This window comes from Lygodium microphyllum, chromosome 13, assembly GCF_053477565.2.
Source record: "Lygodium microphyllum isolate KBCC chromosome 13, Lygodium_microphyllum_v1.1.10, whole genome shotgun sequence".
NCBI classification, from domain to species: Eukaryota; Viridiplantae; Streptophyta; class Polypodiopsida; order Schizaeales; family Lygodiaceae; genus Lygodium; species Lygodium microphyllum.
In genome coordinates, this window is record NC_141147.1 from 33,007,553 (window position 1) to 33,016,880 (window position 9,328).

General features: G+C 42.9%; 1 pseudogene; it reads left to right on the forward strand.

Annotated features, from left to right (window-relative positions):
• The first annotated feature begins 8,262 nt into the window (after positions 1 to 8,262).
• Positions 8,263 to 8,976, forward strand: LOC148026487 (uncharacterized; annotated as a pseudogene).
• Positions 8,977 to 9,328: the final 352 nt, after the last annotated feature.

Below are 9,328 nucleotides of genomic sequence, written 5' to 3' on the forward strand. Positions count from 1 at the left end.
AATAGAACTGTGAGTAGCAGGAGATGAAAGCTTAGCCTTTGTCATCTCACCTGAAGGGCTTGGATTTGATCACTTTCAAGATCATGTTGAGTTTACCCAACAAAATTCTCTTCGTATTATGCAGTTTGCCTTTGAAGATGAAGTTAGCCTATTGATGTTTTGAAAGGCAGAAATACATTGATGCAAACTTACAAACTTGCATTAGAAGCTCCTCATGTTACTAATGTTGTGCATGAATGTACCCTGGTTATTTACAGATTTAGAGACTAAAAATGATGCAGAAATAGAGCTTTCAAATTGACTTTGATATGCTAAATTGACCTTCTATCCTGAAATTATTCAAAGTCCTCTGTGGTTGCGACATTGCTTTCACAAACCCTTCGACATCTTTGGTGAACCCGACGTGAAAGCGTCGCAGAAATTTCAGGATGGGAGACACTTCAGCCTCTATTTCAGCTTCCTCTTCAACTCCAACTGCGTCTACTTCAGCTCCATCTATGACTGCTGCGTCAAGTACTTCAACGGAGGATCTAAAACAGATTTTGCAGAATATGTCTATGTATATGCAGCTCCAAAATCAGCAAACACAAATGTATATGCAGCAGCAACAACAATTGCATCAACAACAGTTGTCTCAACAAAGGCAACTCTATTCGGAGCAGGAGAATGCAAACAGCGCGACTAAGGCTATTGAAGCAGTTGAGAGTGAAAAGAAGCTATTTGACGGGCGTAATGTTTCAGCATATTTGAAGACATATGAGATCAAGATGGGGTTCTTTGGAGTTCCTGCTGGACTTATGAGTAAGTACTTCCTTCGACTTGTCACACCTGCTTTGAGGACAAAGGTGACTGATTTATATATTCAAAATACACATTGGCAAGATTTTAAGAAGGCACTAAAAGAAGAATACTTCCTTGAGGACTTTGGTATGGCTACTCGACGGTCATTCCGAGAGTGGGTCTACATGCCAAACAAAGGTCTTGCTGCTTCGGAGTTGATTCGAGAATTCGAAGAAAGGTATAGTCAGCTTGATGCTATTGAACAAAGAGCATTGGATGTTGAAAAAGTTGAACTTTTCTTGCAAGCTGCAGATCCTGCTCTTCAAGAAGAATTGGGTGAGCTTCTTGAAGATCGTACGAAGCCTATGGGTCTTAAAACTGATTGGCAGGATGCTCAGGATGCAGTTTCGACATTGACCAAGAGGAGGATATGGAAGACTCGTCTACAAAATGGTTCCATGACACCTACATCATCATCACTGTTTCTACTCCACCTATTCCTCCTATTCCATGACCGATGCCTACACCTTCTGCTCCAAACCCATCTGTTCCATCGGTGCCTACCTCTATTGATGATATAATCAAAGGTATCACAGATTTGACACTTGAGTCAGTCAAAGCAGAGTTGGTGGGTAAGTTGAAGGAGCAATTTGCTTCGACTGTGCCTACTATTTCTTCCAGTGTTCCTACTGCACCTAGGAGTGCTCCTAGTGCTCCTAGGAGAGATTGGAGATGTATTTGGTGTGATAGTACGGAGCATCAGCATTGCAGGGATTGTGACTCTTTTCAGGATGCAAGGAGGCAGAATTTGGTATATTGGGGGCAAGATGGTAAGATTTGGTTGACTGAGACAGGAGCTCCACTTGCTACCAACTTTGGTAAAGGTGGAATGAAGAAGTTAGTGGAGGACATGGCTGCGCGTACTTCTTATGTGACGGCTAGAGGTGATGCTCCTGCATATGGAGTACAGATTGAGAAGGGATCGGAGACTCAGTCCGCACTATGGACTTATGCTTTGGAGACTGCAAACAAGGGAAAAATTCAGCAAACTGTTTTGACTAGCGCAGGCTCTAGCATCAGATCAGAGACAGGATGGGACTCGCCTGTTGACAGGTATTCTATTTATGCTTATTTGGCTAAATCTCATGGTGCAGATGTATTTGTTGAGGAGAAGCGTAAGAGGGATGAAGAAAATCCAAGTGCAGCTAAGAAGACTAGAGGGGGTGAGTTTGTTATTCCACCTACTGCAGGACCGTCTTCACGATCAGGGCCAGATCGACAGATGGAGGATGCTCAAAAGAGGGAAAAGAGGCAAGAGCCTAGAGAGAGAAAGCAGCCAGGATTCAGATTGATGTCCGATATTGAGACATCTACAGACATGAAGAAAATCTTTAATGATAAGATACTTGGCAGTGAGGTGACTTTCACTATTTCCGAGATTTTGGGCATCTCAAAAAGAGAGTTTCAGGATCAGTTTCAGGAGGTCCTGAAGAGGAAAAGACATGCATTGGCTACCACTGATACACAGGGAGTTTTGATTGGAGAGTTGGATGAGGATGATGATGAGGTTATGGTTGATAATGCTTCTGTTTTGCCACAGGTAGAGAAGAGGGTTCAGCCTATGCATTATGCTGAAATTGATGAGCCTGTTTTGATACCGCGTAGTCACTTTTCGCGGAGCCATTGGGCTAGGGCAACTACAGAGACGATGGTAAAGGTTGGAGAAAAACAGGTGCCTTATGTTGCATTGGTTGATCATGGTTCAGAGATTAACCTCATTGTTCGTGGAGTTTATGAGAGTAACAGATGGCCTATGGATGTAGAGCATGGGTGGCGTATGAGAGCCGCCAATAACACTGCAGGTGATTTATATGCTGCTTGCCCTAGTGTCAGGGTTTCTATTGGTGATGTAGAGGAGGATTTTCATTTCTTTGTGCAGGATTCATGCTCTTATCCCATAATTCTTGGTCAGCCATTCATTACAGAGATGCGCATGGAGACAAAGGTCATGGATGATGGATCTGCTTATGCACGGATTCGCAGTAAAGATGGTATGAGAGCAGTTCAGTTTATGACTGTATGTGTGAACCATGTTAGAAACAGGGATACTCTGAGAGATGCACCCTTGCCCACTGTGAGGGATTTGGGTTTTCATTAGGTACCGCCGTTTCGCGAGACGACGGTGGTACAGAGGAGAGGAGATTAGAGTTCTCGCCTCCTGGCAGCAGTAGTGTTTTCTCCTCCGGTTATGTTGGGATTTCAGCAAACAGTTCAATGAGTTATCAGAAGACTTCTAGGTTGCCTAGAGCTGCCAGGCAGTATATATGCAGGAAGGAGAAAAATTTGAAAAATGCAGGAATTTTGGAGGATGATGAGCACATAGATGGTATATATGACAGTGTGATTTGTGCAGATACGATGGCAGAGATGGGAGATATGCTGAAAACTGATATGCTGAATTGTCATGGTAATGTATTAGTGCAATCCCTGGACATGTTTCATGAAATTGCAGATTTTATGTCACAGATTGAGTCAGAGGCTGAGGTAACTCAGCAAAGAGTATTGAGTGCTGAAGAAATTCAGCAAACAGAGTTTCCAGCTGGTTATGATCAGCTTTCAGAGAGACAGAGGGCTGAAAATTTTCAGCCAACAGAGTTTATTGCTGAAATATTTCAGCATTCAGAGTTTGGGGCTGTTCCTATGCAGTCCATAGAGCAGAGGGCTGAGAATATTCAGCCATTGGAGTGCAGAATTGCTGATTTACAGCAAGGTTTATGTAATGCAGAAGAGCATAATGAAGCCAGGGTTGACACGAAGTACAAAACTGTGGATAAGAAGGTGAAGCCGGTTGCTGTACCGCTTCCACCTGACAGTGATCAGCAAATAGAAAGGGCTGCTAAACAGCAAATTTTGAGAAATCCGGAGCATATTGGTCATAAATTTTCAGCAGAGACACTTGCTGAATTGAAAATTGGAAATGGTGATTTCTTGTTACCCATGGAGAAGCAATGGTTTCAGGAGATGCTTGAGCGTCATGGAAGGGGATTTGCTTTTGTCCCACATGAGATTGGATGTGTGAATCCTGATATTGTTGCTCCTATGGTTATTTTTACTATTCCTCATATTCCATGGAATCTCCGACCTATTCCAGTGCCTAAAGCACACTTGCCAAAGCTGATTGATTTATTGAATGAGAAGATCAGGATGGGAATCCTTGAGCCTTCATCTGCACCATACTCAAACAGGTGGTTTACAGTTCCAAAGAAGAATGGTACTCTTCGATTTATTCAGGACATGCAGCCAGTGAACAGAGTTACCATCAGGAATGTTGGTATAGGTCCAGTTGTGGATGAGTTTGCAGAGGCATTTGCTGGACGTGCCATCTATTCTTTGGGTGATTTGTATTCAGGTTATGATCAGTTTCAGCTGGCTTTGGAAAGCAGGGACATAACCACCATGAGAACTCCTATTGGGCTTGTCAGGATGTGTACCTTGCCTCAAGGTGCCACTAATTCTGTTGCACATATGATGAATGCCATGCATAAGGTCCTTCGTGATTACATACCTCAGCTTACTATGCCTTTCTTGGATGATGTGCCCATTAAGGGGTGTGCAGAAGAAGAGAAGAATGAGAGCCTAAATGAGCAGGGATGCAGGTACTTTGTGGCTGATCATATTTCAGCATGTGAGAAGATTTTGGCCAGGTTAGAAGAAGTGAACTTGACACTTTCAGGGCAAAAATCTGTTTTTGGAGTGAATGAGGTTGTCATTGTTGGGCATATGTGTGGATATTATGGCAGGAAACCCTCACCTGATAAGGTGAATGCTATAGGCAAGATTGCAGAGTATTGTTCTACCACTTCTGAGGTACGGAGATTCATTGGTGCTTGTGTGTTTTATATGATTTGGATACCTCATTTTGCACACATTGCAGATTGTTTGTATCAGTTGCTTCGAAAGGGGCAGAAATTTTATTGGGATGAGAGCCACACTAAAGCCATGCGGAAATTGAAGAAGTTATTGCAGAATGCTCCTACTCTCAGGAAAGCGGATTATAATTGTGATAGGCCTATTGTATTGACAGTTGACACTAGTCCAATTGGCATAGGTTGGGCTGTGGGTCAAGATGATGCAGATGGAAACAGGTATGCTATTCGGTTTGGGGCGAAAGTCCTAAACGAGAGACAGAGGAGATATCCGCAAATCAAGAGGGAGTTATTGGGGATTGTGACGGCTCTCAAATGTGACAAGGAGTACTTTATTGGAGCTTCAGTTGTGGTAGAGACAGATTGCTTGCCATTGATTGGTATGATCACGAGTTGCTCTACTCCGGATATAGCCATGTTGAGATGGATTGCATACATCAAGTCATTAAATCCGGAATTTAAACACATAGCAGGGAAGGATAATCCAGTGGCAGATATGTTGTCTAGAGCCAGGTATGATGATGAGGAGACTCTACTTGCAGAAGAGGATGATGCAGAAATTTCAGCCACTATGGTTGATCATGTTTGTCATGTTTATGATATTGTGGCTTTCACAGAAGAGCTCTATGTTGGAGATTGGTTGCAGATTGGCAGGTACCTTAGTACACTAAGCAAAAGAGATGAATGGACAGATGAAGAGTTCAAGAAGATCAGAAGAAAAGCCTATGGTTATTTTCTCAAGGACGGATTTCTTTGGAAGCATCCGAAGAAAAGAGGCGGATTACCTTTGCGGGTTGTCTGCGATAGAGAGACACAGTTACAGGTGATGAGGGAGTTTCATGAAAGTCCTTGGGCTGGTCATAGAGGAGTATGGGCTACTTATGAGAAGATCAGGGAGAAATATTGGTGGAAAGGCATGTATAGAGATGTTTCTCACTTTGTTGAGACTTGCAGAGACTGCCAGATGTATTCAGTAGTGCGCCATAGAGATGAGCTTCATCCGACCTATCCACTATGCATTCATTATAAGTGGGTAGTTGATTTGGTTACTATGCCTATGGGTCTATGGCAGATGAGGTACATTGTTTTGGCTAGAGAGGATCTTACCAATCATGTTGAGGGTAGATCTTTGAGAACGAAGACCACTAGTGCAGTGTGTAAGTTCTTATTGGAGGAAATTTTCTGCAGGTATGGTTGTGTGGGTAAGATCACTGCGGATCGTGGTGAATTGGATGCAGATGAAGCTAGGGAGTTTTTCTCTCAGCTAGGAATCAAATTGGCTCTAACCACAGCATACAATCCAGAGGGAAATGGGAAGAGTGAAAGAGGGCATCCGCCAATAGTGAAAGCATTAGCCAAAGCATGCAGAGGACGGATTGGAGAATGGCCGAGACTTCTACCATTTGCTTTATGGGCTGATCGTACGACACATAGTGTTACTACAGGATATATGCCTGCAGAGTTGATGTATGGTCAGAAACCAGTTATGCCGATTGAGACTTGTGCTTTGACTTGGTCAGTTTTACCATGGCAGGAGGATTTGACGAGAGAGGAGCTCTTAGCTCTTCGGATTCGACAGTTGGAAAAGAGACCTGAGGATATTCAGCTAGCTATTGACAGGTTGAAAGTTGCTAGACTAAGGAACAAGGACAGGTTTGATAGCAGGCATCGCTTGCGGCCTAGAGCAATAGAAGAAGGAGATTGGGTATTGGTCTTTGATAGCAGCCTTGAAAATCAGCATACTGCACTTCGGAAGATGGTGAAAAGATGGTTTGGGCCATACATAGTCAGACATGTCTTTGATAATGCAACATATGAGTTGACAGAATTGGATGGGACAGTGCTTAGAGTGCCAATTGCTGGAAAAAGAATCAAGATTTTCAAGAAAAGAGATGATGAGGATTATGCATTGGAAGAATTTTCGAGAGAAGAGCAACGACAAGAAACTCCAGTGGAAGAGACAGATGATATGGCTGGAAATCTTGTTGATCTACCGGTAATGCATAACGAAGAGATTGATTTGTTTGTGGATCTTGATGATAATGATCATGGGTAGTTGGCCCATCCGGAGGATGCGCAGGATTAGAGGGGGTGGATGTCGTATTGCTGCGCATTTGAGGTGTGAAAACCACCCAAAAGTTGTACATGAGATTTGTTACTTTGTACATACTTTGGCGTAGACGTTGTGCTTTGCTTTGCTTGAACATTTTTCTTTCAGTTGGTTCATGTTCAATTTTACAGAAGAGACAAGCGCTGTTTGGGATTGAATCTGATATTTGGTATAAACAAATTAGAAGGAGAACGAGTTCTAGATCTGCAATGAGTATGGTTTTTCCGAGCTTCACAAGTTGTTTGCTTATGCTGGAGATGCAAATGGTATCAACAAGGGAGTTTAAGAAGACCAGTGAATTTTCAGATGAACATGAGGCTCATGTGTTATCCTTGATCATGGAACCACTGCTTGCCAAAATTCATTAGCACTATTGTTCATGTACTCAGCTGAGTGGATTTTACAGAACAGAAAAGTTTGAACCTTTGACATGCATTCAATATGCTTACATACACATGTGATGCTGAAATTGTGCTTTTCTTCCGAGCGGGAACACTTTCGATTGAAGTTCTTTGGCATTACAGCTCGCGGCTTTTCTGATTCTAGAGGGAAGCTAATTTGAGAGGAAGCAAAAGGGGAAAAGAAAACACGAAAAGAAGAGAAAAAAGAGGGGATTTTTGAAAAGCTAAAGAAGGAGGGAAAAAAGGGGAACAGAGGATACGAATGAAGAAAAGAAGGGGAGCTATTTTGAAAAGAAAAGAGGTATTTTGGGAGAGAGGAACGCGGCAGGAAAGGGAGGGGGATGAGGATATTCGAGGACAGAGGAAGGCGATGAAGGAGAAAGGAAACACTCGGCTTTTCAGGATATGCTGGAGCTTTGAGTGCAAGGGAAAAGAAAGCATTGATTTGGAGTTGAGGGAGTAGAGGGAGTCGAAGAGCTCTGCGGCTGATTGGAGGAAGGGGATGATGGTGTTTTCACAATTTTTGAATATCAAAAAAAGGAGTAGTGATCGATGGTAATCTGCGCTGTACAAGGGAAAAGAAAGGAGTTTTTTTTTAGCTCTGCTGGAATGCTACGGGCCTAATCTCTGTCTAACGCTGTGTACCGGAGTGGATTGGAGGGACCACGGTTCTTTTCAGCATGCCGAACTTGGGAAGCAATGCCATCGAAAGTGCGCACAAAGAGATCGCTCTCTGGTTTCCTGAGGGCGTAACTGACTGGCAAAGCAGCTTGCACTCTTGGATCTATGAGTAGAGAGCCTTTTCAATCTCGAATCCACTAGTGAAAAGTTTTTTTTCTGGCATTGGAGCCCGAGTTATGCTGAAGTAGCAGTATGCTGCAGTATGGTTTGAATTTACCATCACTCAATTGTCCGCTACGACGTAGTTCTTGCGGCAACAATTTTTTGTGTTTTGGGAGGGAGGCATGATTCTGAACGGCGAAAAAAAAAAAACAATGGAAATCGGATAGCTCTTCCTTATGCGCATATATCTGCATTCAGGGAGATGCTGTACAGTTTCTTCTCCCATCAGCAAGTTCGAGCTGATATTGCAGATGCTAACTTACCTTTGCAACTTTGTGCTTTGCTCTCAGGCCCTCCTCGCAGTGGCAAAACTTCCCTTCTGTATCAGTTTGCTTACAACTGTGCTAGACAAGAGTCCTCAGAAGTTGTCTTCATATGCAGCAAGTTTCGGAGAGGAAACCTCCTGTTTTATCCCAGGATGTTGATGCCGATTCAGAAGTATTTGAACGTGTTCGTATGAAGTATGCTGAGGATCATGAGGATATTCAAAAATATTTTGCTGCATTCGACCTGCATGAGAATCCACCGAGAGCAGTTATCATTGATGATTTCTGCGAGCTTTTGATGACTAAAAATTGTATGGACATCTGCGGTCAAGGGAAATTGCTATAATTAAGACCCTGGCACTTTGTAGATATGCTGTGGATTATGCAAATAAAGTTTCTTCGAAGGACAGGGGTTGCAAGCTCATGGTTTCAGATACACACGTTGGACAAGGCCCCGCCTACTTTACATGTATCAACGGTGGCTTCCCACAATTCTGACAATTGAAGCGCTTGGGTCGAGTTTCGTTTTGAGAACCCATCGGTTTGGCAATAGCCAAGAGGACACTCCTGCTGCAAGCGCGTGATATACTCTAGCACAGGAGAGTTTGAAGCTGGAAGCAGCCCATACCCATGGGCTGAGCTTCAGTTAGAATAGAACTGTGAGTAGCAGGAGATGAAAGCTTAGCCTTTGTCATCTCACCTGAAGGGCTTGGATTTGATCACTTTCAAGATCATGTTGAGTTTACCCAACAAAATTCTCTTCGTATTATGCAGTTTGCCTTTGAAGATGAAGTTAGCCTATTGATGTTTTGAAAGGCAGAAATACATTGATGCAAACTTACAAACTTGCATTAGAAGCTCCTCATGTTACTAATGTTGTGCATGAATGTACCCTGGTTATTTACAGATTTAGAGACTAAAAATGATGCAGAAATAGAGCTTTCAAATTGACTTTGATATGCTAAATTGACCTTCTATCCTGAAATTATTCAAAGTCCTCTG